We start from the raw sequence: 18,966 nt of genomic DNA on the forward strand, positions 1-18,966 counted from the left end.
GCAGGAGTCCTTGCCAGGTGTTTTGGCCAACCGCGCCACCTCCCTTTTCGGCCCCTTTTGGGTTTTCCCGCCCTTTTACTCTTTTTTTTTTTTTTTTTTTTTTTTTTTTTTTTTTTTTACACATTTAAATTTAAAGGGGATGTTGATACTGCCGTCTTGTTGCCACTGGGCAACGCCTTGGAGTCACCCTCACGTCCACGACCGGCGCCGTTCATGCTCTCCGTCCGGCGTGCCCTGTGGCAGCCATCGCTCGGGTTTCTCTTCATCTCGTACAAATCTTTCGCCTTTTACTAAAGATTTCCGTGGAGGGGAACTGCCCCGAGTTTACGGTATTTTTGGAAGCTCTGCTTCGGCGGAGCTGCACCTGCCTGTCCAAAGTCGAGCGTCGTGGTGTTTTGTTTTGCGGCGGCGGCGGCGGCGGTCCGCTTTTGCTGGCCCCGCCTCCCCCCGTAACCATGTGAGCGCGGGGGGCGTCGCTAGAGGGGCCGCCGCACCCCGTGCAGTTGTGGGGTATCGCTTCTCGGCCTTTTGGCTAAGATCAAGTAGAGTGTAGGGAGTAGCGATGGCGAGTACATCCATGTACGGGCCGGCCCCTCAGGTGCGGCTTAGGAATACGGTGAGACTGACGGTGGATGACGTTCGGGAGCTGCGGATGAAGGTCGACTTGGAGTATGTAATGCGGACCGTGCTGGATGGGCTGTTCAAGGTGGCAGTGGAGAAGCTGCTCTGCGTAATGGATTTCCCGGCTGCTGGACTTTTTGATATCAGCTTTTTCGAGCAGGCGGACTGTCTGGAGTTCTTTCGCCATTTTCAGCTGGAGCGGTCGCGGGAGGAGGTGAGGGGCATTTCTATCACTCCTTTGTTTGGACATGCTAGCACGGCGTTGTACGTGCTAATGTACAACCCGTGGGTGGAAGTGGAGGTGGTGGAGGCTTTTTTAAGGCGGTATTGTTCAGAGGTCCGCGGGGGTTTGAAATGCCTGAATCGATTTGGTGTGTGGAACGGGAGGCGCCAGTTCTTCGTGAAATTTAAGGAAGACCCAGACGGTGAGGACGGACTCCTGCACCCGCCGGGGTCTTTCTCCCTGGGGCCGAACCGGGGTTTTCTATCGTACCGGGGGCAGCCGGTGTACTGCAGGCGGTGTGGGGGACGGGGCCACATGAAGGCAGAGTGTACGGGTCCCGGCTGCAGGAGATGCGGGAGCAAGGCCCATGAGGCGAGGGTTTGCCCAATGCCGAAGTCCTGCTCGATCTGCGGAGGTGGGGATCATCTGTTTCGGCAGTGTCCAGAAGGGAGGAAGTCGTTTGCGGCGGTGGCTGGGCGGCAGGAGGCTGTGTTTCGAGAGGTGGTGGCTGAGGAGCGCCTGGAGGAGCGGAGGCCGTCTGTGGGGGACGGGCAGGTCGATGCTGACGGCGGTGTGGGGCCTGTGGAGGACCTGCGCGGGGCACCGGCGTCGCTGGACACGGAGGTGGTGATGCAGCTGTCCTTTGCTGACCGTGTGCCGCTGCCGGATTCCGGGGGGAGTGAGGTGGATGGAGCTGACGGCATTTCGCGCCGGGAGGAGGTAGCAGCTAAGGCTACATGCGGGGGACCGCATGGCCAAGATGGCGGCTCACGTCTTCCTCGGGAGTTGGGCCTGGAGGTGGAGGAGTCGTCTTTGGAGGTGGCGCCACCTGGTGGTGGGGGGTCTGGCCGGTGGAGCGAGGATCCGGATGCCGAGAGGGTCTTCGCGGACTCCTTGCAGCTTGAAGACGTGCAGATGGGGGACGGCCCGCGGGGGGCGAAGAGGCAGGCGGCTGCGGGAGAAGGGACAGGAGGTGCGTCAAAGGTGAAGGTGGTCCCGGCGGAGCTGCAGCAGCATCCGGCGGCGGCTTCGGCGGAGCGGGCCAGTTCGTCTGGGCAGCGGCGGGGGGACGTGCCGGTCATGGAGCAGGCACTTTCCCCTTTCTCGGCGCTGGAGGTGAGCGTGGACAAGCTGAAGGCTGGCGGGGGGGGCGGCTCGTCGCCCGAGCTGTACTCCTCGTCTGAGGATGGCCGGTCGTCTCCTGGGAGCCCGGAGGTCGTTTCCAGTGGTGGTGAGGAGCGGGAGACGGAGGAGGGGAGCCAGAGCCCGTTGTCGGGACTCCTCAGGAGGGCCGTTTCTACGCGCGACCGGCCTCAGCTGGGACCGGTGTCTGATGGCGGGAGGGACGTCGGCCCTTCTTGACTGTGAGTAGCTGATGGCTTGTTCTTTGTTGTGCTGGACTTGGTTGGGTGGGATGGGGAAGTGTCTGGACTGTGATGGGGACTGTGGTTTTGATGTGCTCTTTGGGATGTGGGTTTTTTCCTGTGTATTGTATGGGGGGGGGGGGGTGGGAGGGGGGGTGTGGGGGGGGGGGTTTCGGTGCTGAGGAGGGTGGTGGAGGGTTGTTTTTCTGTTGCAGGGCTGCCTTATAGGGGAGGGGGTGACGGGGTGGTCTTTGCAAGGGTGGGGAGGGGCGGTCCTTGTAGATGGGGCTGGAAATGACTTTTGCCTCCCTTAATGTAAGGGGGCTCCGGGACAAGGGAAAGCGGGCTGTGTTTTATGCCTCCTTGGAGGGGCTGGGGTTCGACTGTTTATTTTTGCAGGAATGCCACCTGCGGGACAGGGGGGATGCGGGTGTGTTTTCAAGGGGATGGGGCAGGGGGCCTTCTGTGTGGGGGGTGGGAAATGCTCATTCTGATGGGGTGGGGGTTTTGTTTGGGTCTTGGGATTTTGTGGTGGAAACAGTGGTCTGTAGTGAGCCGGGGAGGGTTTTGTGTGTGGACTGCACGTTTCGGGGCCTTGATTTAAGGCTGGTGAACGTCTATGCTCCTAGTGGGAGGGGGCGGCAGGCGGGGTTCTTCACTGGGCTCACTCCGCTGCTGACATGTGACAGGGTGGTGGTGTTAGGGGGGGATTTTAACGTGGATGTGCGACGGGGAGTGGGGGCTGGGGAATTGAAGGGGTTGTGTAGGGATATGTTGTTGGTTGACGCCTTTTTGGCTGTGGGTGGGGGGGGGGGCAGGGGAAACATGGAGTAACTCCAGGGGGGCGGGGTCGAGGTTGGACTACCTTTTCTTTCCACGGGGGGTGAGCCTGCGGTGGTTCAGGGTGTCCCCAGTGTGGTGCTCTGACCACTGCATGGTTACTGCTGCTGTTCTCGTGGAGGGGTTGAGGCGGGAGAGACCCAGGTGGCGCTTCCCGAAGCGGCTCCTGAGGGAGGCTGGGTTTTGTGAGGCGTATCGGGTGGCCCTCAGAGGGTGGTTGGCGATGAAGTGCCGCTTCTCCTCGAGGGCTGACTGGTGGGAGGGTTGGAAGGAGAGGACGGTGGGGTTTTGCAGGGGTTGGGTGGCCAGTGCCAACGTGGAGAGGAAGAGGCAGGTGAAGCTGTGGAACAGGGAGTTGGAGGAACTGTGGGTGGCGGGTGGGGATGTTGGGGACATGGAGGCAGTGAAGCTGAAGTTGAGGGACTATTTTGAGGAGCGGGCGCGCCGTTTGGGCGTGCAAGCTCGAGTGCGGGCATGGGAGGATGAGAGGCCCTCCAAGTTCTTTTTTAGGACGGTGAGGGAGCGCCAGGTGAGGAGGCATATGGCGGCGCTGGAATGGGAGGGCGGGGGTGGCGACGAGAGGGGAGGACATGGCCGAGGTGGCAGCTCGGTACTACGAGGGCCTCTTTACTGAGAGGTGTGGGGAGGAGGGGGTAGTGGGGTTTTTTTTGGATAAACTGGAGGGTAGGCTGAGTGAGGAGCAGCGGGCGGAGCTGGATCGACCTCTGGAGCTTGGGGAGCTGGGGAGGGCCCTCCAGTCCATGAGTGGGGGTAAGTCCCCCGGACAGGACGGGTTGACTGTGGAGTTTTTTAGGGAATTTTGGGATGTGTTGGGGGGTGAGTTGGTCGAGGTGCTCGAGGAGCGGCGGGGGGCGGGGTTTTTATTGGGATCGATGTCAACAGGGCTCATCACGCTCTTGTTTAAGAAGGGGGACGCCAGAGCACTGAGCAACTGGAGGCCAATCACTCTACTGGCCGTCGACTATAAAGTCTTGGCCAAGGCCCTGGCAATGCGGCTGGGGCCGGTGATGGCGTCCGTAGTGGGGGAAGACCAGACGTGTGGGGTGAGGGGGCGGTGTAGTGGGTTGAATTTGGTTTTAATCAGGGACATTACTTGTTGGGCAGAGCAGAGGGGATTGCCACTGGGGGTGCTAAGCCTGGACCAAGAAAAGGCTTTCGACAGGGTTAGCCATAAGTTTCTGTTCAAGGTGTTGGGGAGGATGGGGTTTGGGGGGGGGTTTTTAGCTTGGCTTGGGTTGCTTTATAGGGGGGCGGTGAGCAAGGTGGGGGTGAATGGGTTTTATTCCAGGGCTGTCCCTCAGGTAGGGGGAGTGAGGCAGGGTTGTCCTCTGTCTCCTCTCCTCTACGTCCTGGTCCTGGAGCCATTGCTGGCTGCCTTGAGGCAGGACTCACGGGTGGCAGGGGTACATCTACCGGGGGGTGGGGGGGCGGAGGCTAAGGTCTCCGCCTACGCGGATGATGTGTCCCTTTTCTTGACCACAGAGCACAGCTTTGATCGGGTGAACGTCCTCTTGGAGGAGTTCGGCAGAGCTTCGGGGGCCAAGGTGAACAGGGGGAAATCCTCGGTCATGTTTTTTGGGAAATGGGCAGGGAGGGTGGATCCATTGGGTGGGTTTGGAGTTACTCCAGATGGCCTGAAGATCCTGGGGTTGCATTTTAAGCGGGGGGATTGTGGGGGTTTTAACTGGGATGACCGGAGGGGGAGGGTGGGGAGACGCTTGGGCCTGTGGAGGTCGAGGTACCTCTCCCTGTCGGGGAGGGTCATGGCGGTCAAGGCGGACCTGCTGCCCCAGTTAAATTATCTGGCTTATGTGTTCCCTTTGCCGTTTTTGTGTGGTAGGAGGTTAGAGCGGGATGTCTTTTCTTTCATTTGGGGTGGTGGGATGGAGAGGGTGGCAAGGGAGCAAATGTTTAGGGGGGTTTCGGAGGGGGGGAGGGGGGTCCCGTGTGTCGCTGTGCGCGTAATGGCGATACACGTGGCGTTCCTCGCCAGGCTAGTGATGGGGGTTTTTGCCCACAAGGCTGCGGTTTTCGCAAGGTTCTGGCTGGGGTTCGAAATGAGGCGGCTGAGACCTTTGTCCAGTACGTCTCCCTGGTCCCTGGTCAGGCCTGGGCACTATGACAGGGTGGCAGATTTTCTGAGGGGGAATGGGTGGTGTTGGGAGGGGGAGGCCGTGCTGGACCACCGGCGCCTGTATACGGGGGTAATGGATAGGAGGTGGGAGGAGGGTGGGACTGGGGAACCCATGGTCAGGGGGATTGACTGGGGGGGCATCCAGCCTCCTGTTTTGTGTGGGGAGGGTAGGGATCTGAACTGGCAGGCGGCTCTGAACCGCCTGCCGGTGAGGGAGCGGCTGCATAGGCATGGGATTAGCCGCACTCCCCTGTGCCCTGTGGGGTGTGGGAGGGAAGAGACTCTGGACCACGCTTTGTGGTCGTGTCGGGGAGCGAGGGACACCTGGGCCATGGTACAGAACTGGTGGGGTGGGTGGGCGGGTCTGCCACTTTCAGCAGATTTGGTGCTACGGGGGCGGGGCTTGGGGGGTTTGCGGGTGGGGAGGAGGGTTGCTTTTTGGGTTTTGGTTTCTTTTGTGAAGTTGGCTCTGTGGGACTGGAGGCAGGGGTGTGTGAGGAAGAGGACCCCGGCACTGGCTCCACGGGTGGTTTTTGTTTGGTTTTTGGGGAGGGTGAGGAGGTGTATTGAGGAGTATGAGGGGGTGTATGGGAGGGACAAGGCGAGGGAAATGTGGGGGGGACTGCCGAGGGTGGGGGTGGGTTAATGGTGGGAGGGATCTGAAGGGTTTGGTTTAAATAAAGAGTGGTGTACTGGTGGTGGGTAGCGTAATTTTGATGACTCTGTGTATGATGTTATGATTTGGTGATTGGTGTTAATAAAGTCGTACAAAAAAAATCTGTTCTTATCAGTTTAATATCTGATACGTCCTCTACCCGAGGACCATATATTAATCTGATTTTTGGAACAGGGAGACGGAAGAGGGGCTTGCTCCGTCCGCTCCACGCATCGACCCGGTATTGCAGCGACTCCGGGAACGGTGCACATTCCTTTGACTGTGTAAGAAAAGAACCAACCCAGTGGAACTGACTGACTGACTGACTGACTGACTGACTGACTGACTGACTGACTGTGATGAAATCCTCCTTAGCAGAGCAGACGCAGCAGCAGGAGTCCTTGCCAGGTGTTTTGGCCAACCGCGCCACCTCCCTTTTCGGCCCCTTTTGGGTTTTCCCGCCCTTTTACTCTTTTTTTTTTTTTTTTTTTTTTTTTTTTTTTTTTTTTACACATTTAAATTTAAAGGGGATGTTGATACTGCCGTCTTGTTGCCACTGGGCAACGCCTTGGAGTCACCCTCACGTCCACGACCGGCGCCGTTCATGCTCTCCGTCCGGCGTGCCCTGTGGCAGCCATCGCTCGGGTTTCTCTTCATCTCGTACAAATCTTTCGCCTTTTACTAAAGATTTCCGTGGAGGGGAACTGCCCCGAGTTTACGGTATTTTTGGAAGCTCTGCTTCGGCGGAGCTGCACCTGCCTGTCCAAAGTCGAGCGTCGTGGTGTTTTGTTTTGCGGCGGCGGCGGCGGCGGTCCGCTTTTGCTGGCCCCGCCTCCCCCCGTAACCATGTGAGCGCGGGGGGCGTCGCTAGAGGGGCCGCCGCACCCCGTGCAGTTGTGGGGTATCGCTTCTCGGCCTTTTGGCTAAGATCAAGTGTAGTATCTGTTCTTGACAACTAGGACTACCCGAGACAGCGATGGCGGTGTCTGAGGCGGATGCGGTGGATGTGGTGCCGAAGTACGCCATGCAATTCTGGATCCCGAAGCTGCGGAGGGAGGAGTTTTCCAGGGAGCTGTTTGGAGCGGCAATCGTGAAGGGGCTGCTGAGGGCAACAGATAAGGAGGTGTTGTGCCTGCTGGCGTCGACGGTGGGTTACGACGTGACCTTCCGGTCGCCGGTGGATATGTTGGTCGCGGTTCGGCAGTGGAAGGAGGCTGGGGAAGGTCTACGGGTCGGCACGGTGGAGTTTGGACTGCGAATGAGGTTCTGGCGTCCGAAGAATACCGTGGTGGTGCAGGTCTTCAACCCCCACGTGCTGGAAGAGGATGTCCGTTGTCTGCTGGGGCGGTACTGCACGGAGGTGCCGCAGGGACGGCGCGTCGTGGATGTGAACGGCTTCTGGACGGGGAAGTGGTCGTACTCCGTGATGTTTCGGTCAGAGGGGGATCGCCAGGTGAGGCCTCCTTTCGCCTTCATGCTGGGGTCTGATAGAGGGAGGATTATCACTCCGGACTTGCCAAGTGAGTGTTGGGGTTGTGGGAGTGTGGGGCATTTGCGGAGTCAATGCACTGTGCTGGCTTGTTTGCGGTGTGGGTCGAAGGAACACTTGGTGAAGGACTGCAAGAAGTTGAGGGAATGTTCTTTGTGTGGGGCGACGGATCACCTTTTTGGGGGCTGTGGCAAGCGGAGGAGTTACGTGGCTGCTGTGTTGAAGGGCTGTGAATATTGTGGGGGGACAGATCATGTACCTTCGGCTTGTGCCAAGTGGAAGAAGTTCCAGGAGGCTGAGCGGCTGGTGCGCCAGGGGGGGGCTTCCACTGTGCCGGTGGGGGCCTCTGCTGTGCCCGCGGGGGTGAAGACGGTGCCGGCTGGTGCGACGGTGGCAAGAGCGAGTGGAGTGGAGGCGCCTGCGGCGTCTCTTGGAGGTTCGGGAGCTGGGCAGCTAGGTAGCCAAGATGGCTGCTTGGTGGCTAAGGCTACGGCTAGGCCGCATGGCAAACAAGATGGCCGCCGGGAGGCTGGTGCTGGTGGGCGGAGAGTGGACGACTGGGCGGAGGCCTCTGCTTCCCAGGAAGCGGAGATGGCAGAGCTGGCGGTGAAGGCGTCGGGGGCAGTGAAGCGCCCCCTGCAGGACGGGAGTGAAGGTGGGTCGCCGGGGACTCCGGTCCGCCGGTGCAAGGGTGGGGGCGGGGTCTCTGTCTCTAACAGGTTGGAGGCCCTGCTGGTGGAGGACGGTGGTGTTGGATCCATGGAGGTGGCGGCATCTAGTGGTGAGGAGGAGTCGGACGGGTCGACAGGCTCTGTGAGGGAGGGGAGTCCTTCCCCTTCTCCCCCTTCTTCGGGGGACTTGCTGGGGTGGGATGAGGTCAATTTGAAAAGGACTACTGGGATGTTGGACTGATTGGGGTTGCGGGTTGTGTTGGGATGTTGATGTTGCTGTTGTTGGGTTGTGTGGGGGTGGATTAAAAGTGTACTGTGGGTGGACGTGTTGGTTTTGTGTATGTGTGTCTTGACATTTTTTTGTTTTTTTGGCTGGGCCTGTGTGCCCGAGCTCCTTTATGTACCTGGTGCCTTGGGGCCTGCGTGCCCATTTTACCACAGCCTCTAGTCTAGTCTTCACTTCTTTCTGTATCTTTTGTGTGTTATATGTATCTTCTGTGTGTTTGTTTTTCAAGGCTGGTGGGACCTCTGTGCCGCATAGGACCAGCGCCCTCTGTGGTGGTGGTATGGCACGCCAAGTGTCTTCCTATGTGGTCTGTTATGGCTTATGTGAATAATAAAAAAAAAAAAAAAAAAAAAAAAAAAAAAAAAAATCTGTTCTTATCAGTTTAATATCTGATACGTCCTCTACCCGAGGACCATATATTAATCTGATTTTTGGAACAGGGAGACGGAAGAGGGGCTTGCTCCGTCCGCTCCACGCATCGACCCGGTATTGCAGCGACTCCGGGAACGGTGCACATTCCTTTGACTGTGTAAGAAAAGAACCAACCCAGTGGAACTGACTGACTGACTGACTGACTGACTGACTGACTGACTGACTGACTGTGATGAAATCCTCCTTAGCAGAGCAGACGCAGCAGCAGGAGTCCTTGCCAGGTGTTTTGGCCAACCGCGCCACCTCCCTTTTCGGCCCCTTTTGGGTTTTCCCGCCCTTTTACTCTTTTTTTTTTTTTTTTTTTTTTTTTTTTTTTTTTTTTACACATTTAAATTTAAAGGGGATGTTGATACTGCCGTCTTGTTGCCACTGGGCAACGCCTTGGAGTCACCCTCACGTCCACGACCGGCGCCGTTCATGCTCTCCGTCCGGCGTGCCCTGTGGCAGCCATCGCTCGGGTTTCTCTTCATCTCGTACAAATCTTTCGCCTTTTACTAAAGATTTCCGTGGAGGGGAACTGCCCCGAGTTTACGGTATTTTTGGAAGCTCTGCTTCGGCGGAGCTGCACCTGCCTGTCCAAAGTCGAGCGTCGTGGTGTTTTGTTTTGCGGCGGCGGCGGCGGCGGTCCGCTTTTGCTGGCCCCGCCTCCCCCCGTAACCATGTGAGCGCGGGGGGCGTCGCTAGAGGGGCCGCCGCACCCCGTGCAGTTGTGGGGTATCGCTTCTCGGCCTTTTGGCTAAGATCAAGTGTAGTATCTGTTCTTATCAGGTGGACTACCAGAGACAGCGATGGCGGTGTCGGAGGCGAATGTGATGGAGGTGGTGCCGAAGCATGCAATGCAGTTTTGGATCCCGAAGCTGCGGAGGGAGGAGTTTTCGAGGGAGCTTTTTGGAGCGGCGATCGTGAAGGGGCTGCTGGGGGCAACGGACAAGGAGGTGCTGTGCCTGCTGCCGTCGACGTTGGGCTACGACGTAACCTTCCGGTCGCCGGTGGACATGTTGGTGGCGGTTCGGCGGTGGAAGGAGGCTGGGGAAGGACTACGAGTCAACAGATTGGAGTTTGGAATACGGATGAGGTTTTGGCGTCCGATGAATGTCGTGGTGGTCCAGGTCTTCAACCCCCACGTGCTGGAGGAGGATGTTCGGTGTTGGCTGGGACGGTATTGCACGGAGGTACCGCAGGGACGGCGTGTCGTGGACAGCAACGGCTTCTGGACGGGGAAGTGGACGTATCACGTGCTGTTTCGGTCAGAGGGGAATCGCCAGGTGCGGCCTCCCTTCGCCTTCAGTTTGGGGCCTGACAGAGGGAGGATTGTTATTCCGGACTTGCCAAGTGAGTGTTGGGGTTGTGGGAGTGCGGGGCACTTGCGGAGTCAATGTACTGTGCTGGCTTGTTTGCGGTGTGGGTCTAAGGAACACTTGGTGAAGGACTGTAAGAAGCTACGGGAATGTTCTTTGTGTGGGGCGACGGACCATCTTTTTGGGGGCTGTGAAAAGCGGAGGAGCTACGTGTCGGCGCTGGTGAAGGGCTGTGAGTATTGTGGAGGGAAGGATCATCAGCCTGCGGCTTGTGCCAGGTGGAAGAGTTTCCAGGAGGCGGAGCGGCTGGTACGCCAGGGGGGGGATCCCACTGTGCCGGTGGGGGCCTCTTCTGTGCCCGCGGGGGTGAAGACGGTGCCTGTTGGTGCGACGGTGGCAAGAGCGAGTGGAGTGAAGGCGCCTGCGGCGTCTCTTGGTGGTTCGGGAGCAGGGCAGCGAGGTAGCCAAGATGGCTGCTTGGTGGCTACGGCTACGGCTAGGCCGCATGGCAGTCAAGATGGCCGCTCGGTGACTGGTGCTGGTGGGCGGAGTTTGGACGACTGGGCTTCTGCTTCTGCTTCCCAGGAAGCGGAGATGGCTGAGTCGGCGGTGAAGGCGTCGGGGGCAGTGAAGCGCCCCCTGCAGGACGGGAGTGAAGGTGGTTCGCCGGGGACTCCGGTCCGCCGGTGCAAGGGTGGGGGCGGGGTCTCCGTCTCTAATAGGTACGAGGCCCTGCTGGTGGAGGACGGTGGTGATGGGTCCATGGAGGTGGCGGCGTCTAGTGGCGAGGAGGAGTCGGACGGGTCGACAGGCTCTGTGAGGGAGGGGATTTCTTCCCCTTCCCCCCCTTCTTCGGGGGACTTGCTTGGGTGGGATGAGGGGAATTTGAAAAGGACTACTGGGATGTTGGACTGATTGGGGTTGTGTTGGGTTGTTGATGTTGTTGTTGTTGGGTTGTGTTGGGGTGGATTAAAAGTGTACTGAGGGTGGACGTGTTGGTTTTGTGTTTGTGTGTCTTGACATTTTTTTTGTTTTTGGCTGGGCCTGTGTGCCCGAGCTCACTTGTGTACCTGGTTCCTTGGGGCCTGCGTGCCCATTTTACCACAGCCTCTAGTCTAGACTTCACTTCCTTCTGTATCTTTTGTGTGTTATATCTTGTGTTTGTTTTTCAAGGCTGGTGGGACTACTGTGCCGCATAGGACCAGCACCCCCTGTGGTGGTGGCATGGCATGTCAAATGTCTTTCTATGTGGTGTGCTATGGCTTATGTGAATAATAAAAAAAAAAAAAAAAAAAAAAAAAATCTGTTCTTACCAGTTTAATATCTGATACGTCCTCTACCCGAGGACCATATATTAATCTGATTTTTGGAACAGGGAGACGGAAGAGGGGCTTGCTCCGTCCGCTCCACGCATCGACCCGGTATTGCAGCGACTCCGGGAACGGTGCACATTCCTTTGACTGTGTAAGAAAAGAACCAACCCAGTGGAACTGACTGACTGACTGACTGACTGACTGACTGACTGACTGACTGACTGACTGTGATGAAATCCTCCTTAGCAGAGCAGACGCAGCAGCAGGAGTCCTTGCCAGGTGTTTTGGCCAACCGCGCCACCTCCCTTTTCGGCCCCTTTTGGGTTTTCCCGCCCTTTTACTCTTTTTTTTTTTTTTTTTTTTTTTTTTTTTTTTTTTTTTACACATTTAAATTTAAAGGGGATGTTGATACTGCCGTCTTGTTGCCACTGGGCAACGCCTTGGAGTCACCCTCACGTCCACGACCGGCGCCGTTCATGCTCTCCGTCCGGCGTGCCCTGTGGCAGCCATCGCTCGGGTTTCTCTTCATCTCGTACAAATCTTTCGCCTTTTACTAAAGATTTCCGTGGAGGGGAACTGCCCCGAGTTTACGGTATTTTTGGAAGCTCTGCTTCGGCGGAGCTGCACCTGCCTGTCCAAAGTCGAGCGTCGTGGTGTTTTGTTTTGCGGCGGCGGCGGCGGCGGTCCGCTTTTGCTGGCCCCGCCTCCCCCCGTAACCATGTGAGCGCGGGGGGCGTCGCTAGAGGGGCCGCCGCACCCCGTGCAGTTGTGGGGTATCGCTTCTCGGCCTTTTGGCTAAGATCAAGTGTAGTCTTACCATTTGGATTACCCGAGATGGCGACGGCGGTGTCTGAAGCGGAGGCGGTGGATACGGTGCCGAAGCATGCTATGCAGTTTTGGATCCCGAAGCTGCGGAGGGAGGAGTTTACGAGGGAGCTTTTTGGAGCGGCGATTGTGAAGGGGCTGCTGGAGGCAACGGACAAGGAGGTGCTGTGCCTGCTGCCGTCGACGGGGGGCTACGAAGTGACTTTCCGGTCGCCGGTGGACATGCTGTTTGCGGTTCGGCGGTGGAAGGAGGCTGGGGAAGGTCTACGGGTCGGTAGTGTGGAGTTTGGACTACGGATGAGGTTTTGGCGACCGACGAATGTCGTGGTGGTCCAGATCTTCAACCCCCACGTGCTGGAAGAGGATGTTCGGTGTTGGCTGGGACGGTACTGCACGGAGGTACCGCAGGGACGGCGGGTCGTGGACGTTAACGGGTTCTGGACGGGGAAGTGGACGTATCGCGTGCTGTTTCGGTCAGAGGGGAATCGCCAGGTGCGGCCTCCCTTCGTCTTCATGTTGGGGCCTGACAGAGGGAGGATTGTAATTCCGGACTTGCCAAGTGAGTGTTGGGGTTGTGGGAGCGTGGGGCATTTGCGGAGTCAATGTACTGTGCGGGCTTGTTTGCGGTGTGGGTCTAAGGAGCACTTGGTGAAGGACTGTAAGAAGTTAAGGGAATGTTCTTTGTGTGGGGCGACGGACCATCTTTTTGGGGGCTGTGAAAAGCGGAGGAGCTACGTGTCGGCTCTGGTGCAGGGTTGTGAGTATTGTGGAGGGAAGGATCATCAGCCTGCGGCTTGTGCCAAGCGGATAAGTTTCCAGGAGGCTGAGCGGCTGGTGCGCCAGGGGGGGGCTTCCACTGTGCCGGTGGGGGTCTCTTCGGTGCCCGCGGGGGTGAAGACGGTGCCTGCTGGTGCGACGGTGGCAAGAGCGAGCGGAGTGAAGGCGCCTGCGGCGTCTCGTGGTGGTTCGGGAGCTGGGCAGCGAGGTAGCCAAGATGGCTGCTTGGTGGCTAAGGCTACGGCTAGGCCGCATGGCAGTCAAGATGGCAGCTTGGTGACTGGTGCTGGTGGGCGGAGTGTAGACGATTGGGCTTCTGCTTCTGCTTCCCAGGAAGCGGAGATGGCTGAGATGGCGGCGAAGGCGTCGGGGGCAGCGAAGCGCCCCCTGCAGGACGGGAGTGAAGGTGGCTCGCCGGGGACTCCGGTCCGCCGGTGCAAGGGTGGGGGCGGGGTCTCCGTCTCTAATAGGTACGAGGCCCTGCTGGTGGAGGACGGTGGTGATGGGTCCATGGAGGTGGCGGCATCTAGTGGCGAGGAGGAGTCGGACGGGTCGACAGGCTCTGTGAGGGAGGGGATTTCTTCCCCTTCTCCCCCTTCTTCGGAGGACTTGCTTGGGTGGGATGAGGTGAATTTGAAAAGGACTACTGGGATGTGGAGCTGATTGGGGTTGTGTTGGGATGTTGTTGTTGCTGTTGCGTGGCTGTGTTGGGGTGGATTAAAAGTGTATGTGTGGGTGGGTTGGGATTGAGTTAGGGGGTTTTGTCTTTGGCTGGGCCTGTGTGCCCGAGTTCTTTTCTATGGGGCGTTTGTGCCCGTATGTTGCAGCCTTTCTTTTTTCTCTTTTTCTCTTTCTGTGCTTTCTGTGTTCTTCATTTTCTGGCTGTAACTATGTTTTGTGTTATGTTTTGGAATGAATAAACTTCAATATAAAAAATCTGTTCTTACCAGTTTAATATCTGATACGTCCTCTACCCGAGGACCATATATTAATCTGATTTTTGGAACAGGGAGACGGAAGAGGGGCTTGCTCCGTCCGCTCCACGCATCGACCCGGTATTGCAGCGACTCCGGGAACGGTGCACATTCCTTTGACTGTGTAAGAAAAGAACCAACCCAGTGGAACTGACTGACTGACTGACTGACTGACTGACTGACTGACTGTGATGAAATCCTCCTTAGCAGAGCAGACGCAGCAGCAGGAGTCCTTGCCAGGTGTTTTGGCCAACCGCGCCACCTCCCTTTTCGGCCCCTTTTGGGTTTTCCCGCCCTTTTACTCTTTTTTTTTTTTTTTTTTTTTTTTTTTTTTTTTTTTTACACATTTAAATTTAAAGGGGATGTTGATACTGCCGTCTTGTTGCCACTGGGCAACGCCTTGGAGTCACCCTCACGTCCACGACCGGCGCCGTTCATGCTCTCCGTCCGGCGTGCCCTGTGGCAGCCATCGCTCGGGTTTCTCTTCATCTCGTACAAATCTTTCGCCTTTTACTAAAGATTTCCGTGGAGGGGAACTGCCCTGAGTTTACGGTATTTTTGGAAGCTCTGCTTCGGCGGAGCTGCACCTGCCTGTCCAAAGTCGAGCGTCGTGGTGTTTTGTTTTGCGGCGGCGGCGGCGGCGGTCCGCTTTTGCTGGCCCCGCCTCCCCCCGTAACCATGTGAGCGCGGGGGGCGTCGCTAGAGGGGCCGCCGCACCCCGTGCAGTTGTGGGGTATCGCTTCTCGGCCTTTTGGCTAAGATCAAGTGTAGTATCTGTTCTTATCAGTTTAATATCTGATACGTCCTCTACCCGAGGACCATATATTAATCTGATTTTTGGAACAGGGAGACGGAAGAGGGGCTTGCTCCGTCCGCTCCACGCATCGACCCGGTATTGCAGCGACTCCGGGAACGGTGCACATTCCTTTGACTGTGTAAGAAAAGAACCAACCCAGTGGAACTGACTGACTGACTGACTGACTGACTGACTGACTGACTGACTGACTGTGATGAAATCCTCCTTAGCAGAGCAGACGCAGCAGCAGGAGTCCTTGCCAGGTGTTTTGGCCAACCGCGCCACCTCCCTTTTCGGCCCCTTTTGGGTTTTCCCGCCCTTTTACTCTTTTTTTTTTTTTTTTTTTTTTTTTTTTTTTTTTTTTACACATTTAAATTTAAAGGGGATGTTGATACTGCCGTCTTGTTGCCACTGGGCAACGCCTTGGAGTCACCCTCACGTCCACGACCGGCGCCGTTCATGCTCTCCGTCCGGCGTGCCCTGTGGCAGCCATCGCTCGGGTTTCTCTTCATCTCGTACAAATCTTTCGCCTTTTACTAAAGATTTCCGTGGAGGGGAACTGCCCCGAGTTTACGGTATTTTTGGAAGCTCTGCTTCGGCGGAGCTGCACCTGCCTGTCCAAAGTCGAGCGTCGTGGTGTTTTGTTTTGCGGCGGCGGCGGCGGCGGTCCGCTTTTGCTGGCCCCGCCTCCCCCCGTAACCATGTGAGCGCGGGGGGCGTCGCTAGAGGGGCCGCCGCACCCCGTGCAGTTGTGGGGTATCGCTTCTCGGCCTTTTGGCTAAGATCAAGTGGAGCATATCGTTCACGCGACGGGAAGGCGATGGGGACGTTGGGCCCATTGAGATTGAGGAACACGATCCGTTTTGTGGTTCCGGTGAGCAGGAGGACGGAGATGAAGAGGGAGTACTTTTCGGACAAGGTTTTGCTGGACACTTTGGATTTGGGAGTGCGGGAGGTCCTTTGCTTGCAGGAGTATCGGCCTCAAGGTACGTTTGATGTTACTTTTCGGACTGAAATGTTTTTTGAAATGGCTAAGAAGAGGATTAATGAGAAGTTACATGTGGATTTTTTTAAGGGTATGGTGTTTTTTTCGTCAGAGACTCATGTTTTTGTGCACATGTTCAATCCTTTTGTGTTAGAAGAAGATATTGTTGCTTTTTTGAAGAGGTATTGCCGTGATGTGAGAGAGGGTGCTAAAGTGACTGATTCAAGGGGTTTCTGGACGGGAAGGAGAAGGTTTAAAGTGCGCTTTAAAGCGGGGGCTTCGCCTCCCCAGTCCTTCGCCTTGGGGCCAGACAGGGGCTACTTGTTTGTCCCTGGGAGGCCTGGGGGTTGTTGGAAGTGTGGGGAGAATGGACATGTAAGAGAGGACTGCAAAGTAACCAGGTGCCGCCATTGCGGCTCTACGGAGCACATGGCGGCGAAATGTTTGGCTCCGAAGACCTGCAGTCTTTGTGGGTCTTCGGAGCACCTGTTTAGAGCTTGCCCAGGTCGAAGGAGAGCTGCTGTGGGTCGTGAAAAGTCTGAGGGTCGAGGACCGACGGACGTGCGGTCGGCTGCTGGAGAGGAGTCCCCTATGCCCCCCGGGAGGACTCTTTCGAGGCTTGCTGATCCTTTGTCTGACGGCGGCCATGCGGTCGCTAAGATGGCGGCTAACGATGAGCAGGTGGTGAGCCATGTGGTAGCAAAGATGGTGGCTAGCAGCGAGCAGGTGGTGAGTGCACATGGAGCTGCTGCTGAGAGGCCCTCTGTTTCCGCCCCGGAGGGTTCATCTCAGTTTGCAGCTCCCCAGGCTGTTAATGTTGTTAGTGTGCTTTCCCCTGGGCCTACGGCTGATTCCCCACAGGCTGTGGCCGAGGAGACGTGTTCTGGTGTTCCCGTGGTTTCTCCTGGACCTCGGGCTGACCCCCCCCAGGCTGTGGCTGAGGAGACGTGTTCTGGTGTTGCTGTGGATGAGTCGGCGAGAGAGGTTTCACCTAGGTCGTGGGCTGATTGCCCCTTCGATGAGGAGGTGGTGATCACAGGAGTGGCACCAGCTACAGGGAAGCGCCCCCTGGAGGACAGCGGGTCGGAGGAGACTCCGGTGCGCCGCCTCAGGTCGTGCCAGACAGTGCAGGTGTTTGGCCAGGTCACCCCCCTGGAGGAAGATGATGGCGATGACGACAGCGAGGAGGAGATCGAGGTCGAGGACGGCAGGCCCGGCGAGGAGTTGGTGGTCGGCGCGGATTTGCTTCTGGGCTGGGACGAGAAGAATTTGAAGCAGTTGACGGGCATGGTCGAGTCAAGTGGAAGTGACTGAGGTGTGTTTGCAAGGTCGACGGCGATGATATGGAGGCCGTGGGCGCCAAGGCCAGTTGTGTCGTGGTGGCTGGAGGCGGGGCCTCCCCGGATTCTCTTCTGGGGTGCGATGAGGACAATGTGAAGGCTACTACTGTTCTGGTGGAGCCTAGAAGTTATGACTTTGTGTTGTGATGTGTGTTTGGTGATGGGCTTGTGATTTTTTTTGTAGCTTTGTGAAATGGGCTGAATAAAGTCTTGTGGGACATGCTATAGCCCTAGTACGTGCGTATGTTGGAGACGATGGGTGTTTTGCTATGGTTTTTATGGTTGTCTGTATGGATTACTGTATGGTTTGTTCTTGATCTGATTTATCTGATCCGCTTCGCATAATATGTGAATAAAAAAAAAAAAAATCTGTTCTTATCAGTTTAATATCTGATACGTCCTCTACCCGAGGACCATATATTAATCTGATTTTTGGAACAGGGAGACGGAAGAGGGGCTTGCTCCGTCCGCTCCACGCATCGACCCGGTATTGCAGCGACTCCGGGAACGGTGCACATTCCTTTGACTGTGTAAGAAAAGAACCAACCCAGTGGAACTGACTGACTGACTGACTGACTGACTGACTGACTGACTGACTGACTGACTGTGATGAAATCCTCCTTAGCAGAGCAGACGCAGCAGCAGGAGTCCTTGCCAGGTGTTTTGGCCAACCGCGCCACCTCCCTTTTCGGCCCCTTTTGGGTTTTCCCGCCCTTTTACTCTTTTTTTTTTTTTTTTTTTTTTTTTTTTTTTTTTTTTTACACATTTAAATTTAAAGGGGATGTTGATACTGCCGTCTTGTTGCCACTGGGCAACGCCTTGGAGTCACCCTCACGTCCACGACCGGCGCCGTTCATGCTCTCCGTCCGGCGTGCCCTGTGGCAGCCATCGCTCGGGTTTCTCTTCATCTCGTACAAATCTTTCGCCTTTTACTAAAGATTTCCGTGGAGGGGAACTGCCCCGAGTTTACGGTATTTTTGGAAGCTCTGCTTCGGCGGAGCTGCACCTGCCTGTCCAAAGTCGAGCGTCGTGGTGTTTTGTTTTGCGGCGGCGGCGGCGGCGGTCCGCTTTTGCTGGCCCCGCCTCCCCCCGTAACCATGTGAGCGCGGGGGGCGTCGCTAGAGGGGCCGCCGCACCCCGTGCAGTTGTGGGGTATCGCTTCTCGGCCTTTTGGCTAAGATCAAGTGTAGTATCTGTTCTTATCAGTTTAATATCTGATACGTCCTCTACCCGAGGACCATATATTAATCTGATTTTTGGAACAGGGAGACGGAAGAGGGGCTTGCTCCGTCCGCTCCACGCATCGACCCGGTATTGCAGCGACTCCGGGAACGGTGCACATTCCTTTGACTGTGTAAGAAAAGAACCAACCCAGTGGAACTGACTGACTGACTGACTGACTGACTGACTGACTGACTGACTGACTGTGATGAAATCCTCCTTAGCAGAGCAGACGCAGCAGCAGGAGTCCTTGCCAGGTGTTTTGGCCAACCGCGCCACCTCCCTTTTCGGCCCCTTTTGGGTTTTCCCGCCCTTTTACTCTTTTTTTTTTTTTTTTTTTTTTTTTTTTTTTTTTTTTACACATTTAAATTTAAAGGGGATGTTGATACTGCCGTCTTGTTGCCACTGGGCAACGCCTTGGAGTCACCCTCACGTCCACGACCGGCGCCGTTCATGCTCTCCGTCCGGCGTGCCCTGTGGCAGCCATCGCTCGGGTTTCTCTTCATCTCGTACAAATCTTTCGCCTTTTACTAAAGATTTCCGTGGAGGGGAACTGCCCCGAGTTTACGGTATTTTTGGAAGCTCTGCTTCGGCGGAGCTGCACCTGCCTGTCCAAAGTCGAGCGTCGTGGTGTTTTGTTTTGCGGCGGCGGCGGCGGCGGTCCGCTTTTGCTGGCCCCGCCTCCCCCCGTAACCATGTGA

General features: G+C 56.8%; 14 non-coding genes and 3 pseudogenes across 14 annotated transcripts; all 17 read left to right on the top strand.

Moving 5' to 3' along the window:
• Positions 1-246: 246 nt before the first annotated feature.
• On the top strand, positions 247-360 carry LOC121681427. Its single transcript, XR_006022134.1, has one exon. It is a non-coding gene; the product is annotated as a U5 spliceosomal RNA (small nuclear RNA).
• Positions 361-5,950: 5,590 nt separating this feature from the next.
• Positions 5,951-6,133, top strand: LOC121684196. Its single transcript, XR_006023060.1, has one exon. It is a non-coding gene; the product is annotated as a U2 spliceosomal RNA (small nuclear RNA).
• Positions 6,134-6,495: 362 nt separating this feature from the next.
• Positions 6,496-6,609, top strand: LOC121681430. The gene has a single exon (XR_006022135.1). It is a non-coding gene; the product is annotated as a U5 spliceosomal RNA (small nuclear RNA).
• A 152-nt stretch (positions 6,610-6,761) lies between these two features.
• On the top strand, positions 6,762-6,884 carry LOC121684655 (annotated as a pseudogene).
• Positions 6,885-8,618: 1,734 nt separating this feature from the next.
• LOC121684085 lies at positions 8,619-8,824 on the top strand (annotated as a pseudogene).
• A 362-nt stretch (positions 8,825-9,186) lies between these two features.
• Positions 9,187-9,300, top strand: LOC121681434. The gene has a single exon (XR_006022136.1). It is a non-coding gene; the product is annotated as a U5 spliceosomal RNA (small nuclear RNA).
• Positions 9,301-9,452: 152 nt separating this feature from the next.
• LOC121684622 lies at positions 9,453-9,625 on the top strand (annotated as a pseudogene).
• A 1,667-nt stretch (positions 9,626-11,292) lies between these two features.
• Positions 11,293-11,489, top strand: LOC121684321. The gene has a single exon (XR_006023104.1). It is a non-coding gene; the product is annotated as a U2 spliceosomal RNA (small nuclear RNA).
• Positions 11,490-11,856: 367 nt separating this feature from the next.
• Positions 11,857-11,970, top strand: LOC121681445. The gene has a single exon (XR_006022138.1). It is a non-coding gene; the product is annotated as a U5 spliceosomal RNA (small nuclear RNA).
• Positions 11,971-13,851: 1,881 nt separating this feature from the next.
• LOC121684212 lies at positions 13,852-14,038 on the top strand. Its single transcript, XR_006023066.1, has one exon. It is a non-coding gene; the product is annotated as a U2 spliceosomal RNA (small nuclear RNA).
• A 354-nt stretch (positions 14,039-14,392) lies between these two features.
• LOC121679638 lies at positions 14,393-14,506 on the top strand. The gene has a single exon (XR_006021363.1). It is a non-coding gene; the product is annotated as a U5 spliceosomal RNA (small nuclear RNA).
• Positions 14,507-14,658: 152 nt separating this feature from the next.
• On the top strand, positions 14,659-14,849 carry LOC121683312. Its single transcript, XR_006022739.1, has one exon. It is a non-coding gene; the product is annotated as a U2 spliceosomal RNA (small nuclear RNA).
• Positions 14,850-15,211: 362 nt separating this feature from the next.
• Positions 15,212-15,325, top strand: LOC121681450. The gene has a single exon (XR_006022139.1). It is a non-coding gene; the product is annotated as a U5 spliceosomal RNA (small nuclear RNA).
• Positions 15,326-17,375: 2,050 nt separating this feature from the next.
• LOC121684036 lies at positions 17,376-17,565 on the top strand. The gene has a single exon (XR_006023002.1). It is a non-coding gene; the product is annotated as a U2 spliceosomal RNA (small nuclear RNA).
• Positions 17,566-17,932: 367 nt separating this feature from the next.
• LOC121681457 lies at positions 17,933-18,046 on the top strand. Its single transcript, XR_006022140.1, has one exon. It is a non-coding gene; the product is annotated as a U5 spliceosomal RNA (small nuclear RNA).
• A 152-nt stretch (positions 18,047-18,198) lies between these two features.
• Positions 18,199-18,389, top strand: LOC121683318. Its single transcript, XR_006022741.1, has one exon. It is a non-coding gene; the product is annotated as a U2 spliceosomal RNA (small nuclear RNA).
• Positions 18,390-18,751: 362 nt separating this feature from the next.
• LOC121681463 lies at positions 18,752-18,865 on the top strand. The gene has a single exon (XR_006022146.1). It is a non-coding gene; the product is annotated as a U5 spliceosomal RNA (small nuclear RNA).
• The last annotated feature ends 101 nt before the right edge of the window (positions 18,866-18,966 follow it).

The sequence above is a fragment of the Alosa sapidissima genome, chromosome 1, assembly GCF_018492685.1.
Source record: "Alosa sapidissima isolate fAloSap1 chromosome 1, fAloSap1.pri, whole genome shotgun sequence".
Classification (NCBI taxonomy): domain Eukaryota; kingdom Metazoa; phylum Chordata; class Actinopteri; order Clupeiformes; family Clupeidae; genus Alosa; species Alosa sapidissima.